We start from the raw sequence: 6,000 nt of genomic DNA on the forward strand, positions 1-6,000 counted from the left end.
GACTAATAACAGAGGAGCCAAATCTTTTATTGATGCATTTCACAAACTTACGCTGAATGCCCTCAATCATATCGACGTGACAGGCATACTGTGGGTTCCAAGCGGTAGAGGCGTGTTCCAAATGGGATCTCACCAGAGAGTTATAAAGTAAAATAAGGGATTTAGGGTTTCTGAAATCAGTAGTTTGACGAAGGACAAATCCAAGCATCTTGTAGGCTTTATTTTTAATTTTATTAATGTGCAAATCAAGATTTAACTGTTTATCCAACAATACGCCAAGGTCCCTTACTACGTCAACTCTGCGGAGAATTTTACCACATAAATAATAATTAGGAGTTGACACTGTCCTTTTTCTTGTAAAGGAGATAGTGCAACATTTATCAACATTCAGATGTAGACCGTTACTGAAGCAATAATCAGTGATGCGGTCTAAATCTTCCTGCAAACTATAACAATCTAATTCTGTTTTAATTATTTTGAAAATTTTAGTGTCATCAGCATAGAGTAATAATTGAGAATTTTTTATACATTTTACCACATCATTGATAAATATATTGAAGAGCAAAGGTCTAACCCCTCTTATTCTGATAGGAGACTCGAGCTCAGCAGCGAGCTGAATATGGGTGGATAATGATGATGATGACCCTCTTTTTTTAGCCAAATAAGTAATCGAGTCTGTTGCCAAGTTACACATCTAAAAACGTTAACGCTTTGAAAAAATGTATGGAAATGACATATTATCTGGTTGATGAGTTGATCACGTGACGTAATCACATTCTCATGTAAGACAAGAGATTGACAACTGCTTTAGAGAGATAATCAAAATTTTTTCGCAGATTTTGACAAACGGCCCGTATTTGCACTCCAAAGATTGTAGATTTATAAACGGCGAACAACTCTTCCTTATTGCCTCTGCGTGACCGTTGTCGAGGTACAGTGAGTCACCGATTGAGTTTAAACGTTTTAGAGCAGGGTTGCCGTCCAATACTACAATTTTTTAACCAACTTCCAAATAGGAGGAGGTTCTATGTTCGGCTGTTTTTGATTTTTTGGTACGTTCACCCATACTTCTGTTAATTGTTGACCATTTCTTAAAACCGAAAATAATCTTTTTTTGTTTGGATCACTGTCATTAATTATTATCAGAATGTGATGATGCGATATTGGAAAAATCGAGAGTACTCTTTAAGTGTTTAAGTGTCTTTAAGTGTTTTGTAGTTACTTTTGTAATTTGTAACGAACAAGCAATTAAAACAAATCGAATATCTATACAATCATATAGTAGGTAGTAATAAATACCGTGATAAAGGAAGTTCTGATATAGATCTCTGTGAATAAGATTAAAGGGACAAAATCTAAAAACCATAATAAGGTTTGTAGCAATAATATAGAGAAATTAATATAAACTTAAATGTTAAAAGAAGTAAATTAGGTAGGTAGCTAATAGGTTTAATAATAAAACTAACGAGCACCTAAACCACAAAACTGAAACACGAATAGAAGTCTGTTTGCCATTCGGCCTAAAAGAGGAGGGAGAGAAAGTTGTTTTGTTATAGACTGATTGTTTGGACCAACTACAAAAAAATCATGTTTTTTGAAACTTGAAATTCATTTCAACACAGATTTTTTCACACACATTTTCACAGATAAAACTGATATGTTATTTTTTAATTGTCGATAATTTTAAACGTATCGGTTTTATTGTGGTCGCGTGTACAAAAATGTCAATGAAATAGAAAGTTGAAACTCAAGATGTCTTATTTTACGTCGGGATTGTTTGAACGGTTGCCGGCTAGCGGTGATGTTTTGATTACGTGATGTTCATGACCACAACATTATAACATATACTCCGCGCCACAAAACAAGTCCCGTAGACGCGGTTCTAGTGTATTAAAGGCACTCATTGTCATTTGGTAATGGCGGTCTTATTGTCATTTATGTGAGGCTCTGTCAATTTTAGTTCAGGTTTTAGGTTCAGGACTTCTTTTGTGGCGCGTAGTCTAATTGCTTTTCTACAATAGACCGGAAGCCTGCGAGCGCCAGACATAGACATTTTAGGAAGGTTGAAAGTTTGTCAACATATTGTCCTACTATCTATAAGTAGTTAAGTATGGTAGCCAATTATGGAGCTTGGACTGTGATGGCATTGGAAGATACCAGGGCCTGTAGCCATGTGGCACGTCGATTCTATTTCTACAAACGTTAACGCTTAGAAAACTAATAAAATAACAGAGCCGATCGGCAACGTGATCACGTGACCTGTCGATAAATGACATTCCCATACATTTTTTAGTTTTCGAAGCGTTGGCGTTTGTAGAAAGAGAATCGACGTGCCACATGGCTCCAGGCACAGGTGCACCCGTGATTGATCAAATGTGACTAAGCTACGTTCATGATTACATGTTTAGCAACCATTACTCGTCTCACTGTTGAGCACGAGTCTCTTCTCAGAATGAGAGGGGTTAGGCTAATAACTGTTGAGCACGAGTCTCTTCTCAGAATGAGAGGGATTAGGCTAATAGTCTACCACCTACCCAATACGGATTGCCAGACGTCACACACACTCACGCAGAGAATTCTAAAAATTGTCAGGTATGCAGGTTTTCTCACGCTGTATTTCCTTCATCGTTTGAGACAAGAGATATTTAATTTCCTAAAATGCACATAATTGAAAACTGAGAAGTGCATGCCCGGAACGGATTCGAATACACCTTCCGAATCGAAGGCATAGGTACCGGTAGGTATCACGGCTGTAAACTAGTAAAGCTATGTAACGCTACTGAAACTAAACGGTGAAATAAGAAATCCGCAGTAACCCCATAGTCCCATAACAAGACACTACACTACACCATGAAAGTAGGCCATAGTAAACATAAACAGGTCTTTCTGTACGAGCGCAAATTGAGTAAGATGTGACTTTGGAAAGCTGTGAAATTTAAGAAAGTTACGCTCCGTGTCCGATAATGTTCCGACTTATGAGTCATTCAATTAAACTGCCGAGTGGCGCAGTGGTGAGTCTGCCTTCTGCCTCGAAGGCTGTAGATTCGATTTCCATTATTATTTACTAGCAGAACCTCGAGGTTGCATCCGCGTAGTTTGGGAAATTCTAAAGCCATTCCCGTGGGAATACGGGGATAAAATATAGTCTATGTTGCTCACTGATAATGTAGCTCTCTATTGGTGAAAGAATTTTTCACATCGGTCCAATAGTTTTTGAGTTCATTCGTGTGCTTGTTACATACAAAAATAGATTTTTTTCCTCTTTGAATTATTTAGTTATTATCAACATCATTATCAACCAATATTCGGCTCACTGATAAGCTCGAGTCTCCTCTCAGAATGAGAGGGATTAGGCCAATAATAGTCCACCACGCTGGCCCAATGCAGATTGGCAGACTTCACACACGCAAAGAATTAAGAAAATTCTCTGGTTTCCTCACGATGTTTTTCCTTCACCGTTTGAGACACGAAATATTTAATTTCTTAAAATGCACACAGCTGAAAAGTTTGAGGTGCATGCCCCGGACCAGATTCGAACCCACACCCTCCGGAATCGGAGGCAGAGGTCATATCCACTGGGCTATCACAGGTCGGATGTACGGATTAGGTACTCCGTACCGACTCTTAAATTTATGGGCGGAACTAAGGGTAGTTTCGCCATGTCAGTCATGTCTGTCCTTGGGGACTACGGAACACTAAAAAGTAATTAAAAATAACAATTTATACGCCAACGGTGTCTCATAGTAGGTAGGTATTTAATGTGCAATATAAAATAAGTAGTTATTTTACAGCCTATAAAATTAATGACTAATTTATGGTGTGACCGACCATTTCATGAAAAGGTCATGTGTTATAACGGCGAATGTTCTGAATTGAGCGCTTATATTTTTTTAGGCAGAGAGTAATTGAAGGTCGGGGAACAGACGTAATAACCCTAGTCAACATTATCATTATTCCTATAAACATGCTTCTATTTCATATAATTCTTTGTAGTACCTACTGCGTCAAATTTGAGTCCACTCTGAACACGAATCGTGAGGTAAAAGCCATTGACGCCATTAATTCTGCTTCACATAGGAAGTAAAACTATAAGAAATTGTAATTACGTTAATTATAAATTATTATACTGTATGATTTGTTAAAAAGCAATAGTTGTTTCTTGCCGGCTCTTCTCAGCAGAACCTACCTTCTGAACCGGTGGTAGAGTCTTTACAAATAGTCACATAAAATTTAACATTTTAAAAACCCCCGAAGGTCGTGAAATTATTAATTACACTGTCGATCAAGTCATCAATATTATAATTCAGTTTTTCGCGCGTTCATTTGAGACCCCACTGTCTGCAAATATACTCTATTTGCAGACATTCGATTCCCTAACCCCTGTTCTGCCATATAAAATTAAAAAAAAAAACCAAAATAGGATGAAAAACGATGTAGTGACTGATTACTCAAATGGCACCTACACCTAAGTCGCCAGTCCGCAGAGGAGGAACGTGGTGGGTGTAAACTCCAAAAACCCTCTCCTGTCATGTAGTATGCAATTAAAAAACGAAAAAACGATGTATAGTGACTGATTACTTGAATGGCACCTACACCGAGTTACATAATAACCCTGCTGGTCATTATCATTAAAACTCTTATTAGTGCTCATTTGTGAATTTAATGTTAACCTACCCACCCTAAGTTGCAGAAGAGGAGCGAACTGAACTCTGAACTCCATAACCCTTCTTGTATCGAAGGGAGGCCTGGCCATATAGTAGGCCGTTAAAAAACCTGACAATAATGAAGATATTGAATAAGACTACTGGTAAACTTAATTACATTAATCCTAAAATGAACCTTAAACCTCAAACATAAAATGGAAAATTTTCAAAACGGTCCTAAAATCGGAAAATGAATCTTAGATTTCAGACGGAATAAAAGAATTTTCCGTAACTGCCTACATACTTAGAAGTAATACGCCTTTAGTGTACAACTTCGATCACTTTACCAATAAAATAGTGTAAGGTAGGAGCATGGTAAAATCACATACTTGCATAGGGTAGGTACCAACCCCCAAATGATCGTTCTCATGGCGTATCAACATTACTAAACGTATTAGTTAGATACGTAGGTATAATTACATTTTAATGAAAAACTAAAGCTCCTTTTATTTCATAAAATCCTTGTTTCCTGAACCAAATTCCTGAAATTTTGTAGGGTTGTTGTTGCTCTATTCCTACCATAGAATAAAAAATAGACCTTACTAATAGGTACAAATCTAATGAAGCATAACCATTAATTTTATATATAGTAAATAAGATGGGCCAAGTATATTATATGATCATGACGTTTCTTACAAAGCCGCACATGTGCTTTCACCTTCGCATATAAACATTGAACGAAACAAGCCACTTTGCACTCGAAAAAAACGTTTTAACAACAATCCGTACGCAAAACCGAATATTAACCAAGGTAATTACAGTAAATAAACATTTGTTTATAAATAAAAGCTCCGATGTTCTAACGTGCGCGGAAAACGGCGCGGTGTTTATCACGAGACATCCGCACTCAATGGCAGACGCGTCGGCACTGGAGTGGTGTGAGGACTGAGGAGTCCGTATCGACCTCACAACAATGAATGGAGGAGGGCTAGCACCGCAGTCTCCCGTTGCAAGCCCAGTACTGCACTGCAGCTTTATTTTTGGCATACCACCCTGGCGGGCTCCCCGATGAAAGTCCCAAATTGTGCCAAAAGTTCGGAGTAATGACATGCAATTCGTCGAACCTGCGTTGCAGTCAAACCCAGATATTTATTTCGGTAGAGGAATCATTTAGACGCATGCGTGACAGGCAGCGGTTGCTGAATGACCTTGTTCCCACGGCAATAATTGTGGCTTCGGCTGGATGATATGGGTTTGGAGGTCGAGTCACGGCCACGAAATAGATACCTATCATCACTTGACGGCGCTGATTGATATACGGTAGCGAGATAGCTTGAATGTACATTCATTCTTAGAT

The 6,000-nt window shown here is 38.1% G+C and overlaps 1 protein-coding gene across 11 annotated transcripts in view; it reads right to left on the minus strand.

Annotated features, from left to right (window-relative positions):
- Positions 1-5,593, minus strand: part of LOC112045172 (carbohydrate sulfotransferase 11) — an 80,402-nt gene extending 74,809 nt beyond the window's left edge. For 3 of the 11 annotated variants that reach the window (XM_052887902.1, XM_052887905.1, XM_052887904.1), the window contains exon 1: positions 5,362-5,593. The gene's annotated coding sequence lies outside the window, so the exon portion shown is untranslated. Of the gene's footprint in view, positions 1-5,330 lie in introns of all 11 variants that reach the window. The other 8 variants (XM_052887899.1, XM_052887901.1, XM_052887900.1 and 5 more) reach the window with 6 other exon arrangements.
- Positions 5,594-6,000: the final 407 nt, after the last annotated feature.

Source organism: Bicyclus anynana, chromosome 20 (genome assembly GCF_947172395.1).
Source record: "Bicyclus anynana chromosome 20, ilBicAnyn1.1, whole genome shotgun sequence".
NCBI lineage: Eukaryota > Metazoa > Arthropoda > Insecta > Lepidoptera > Nymphalidae > Bicyclus > Bicyclus anynana.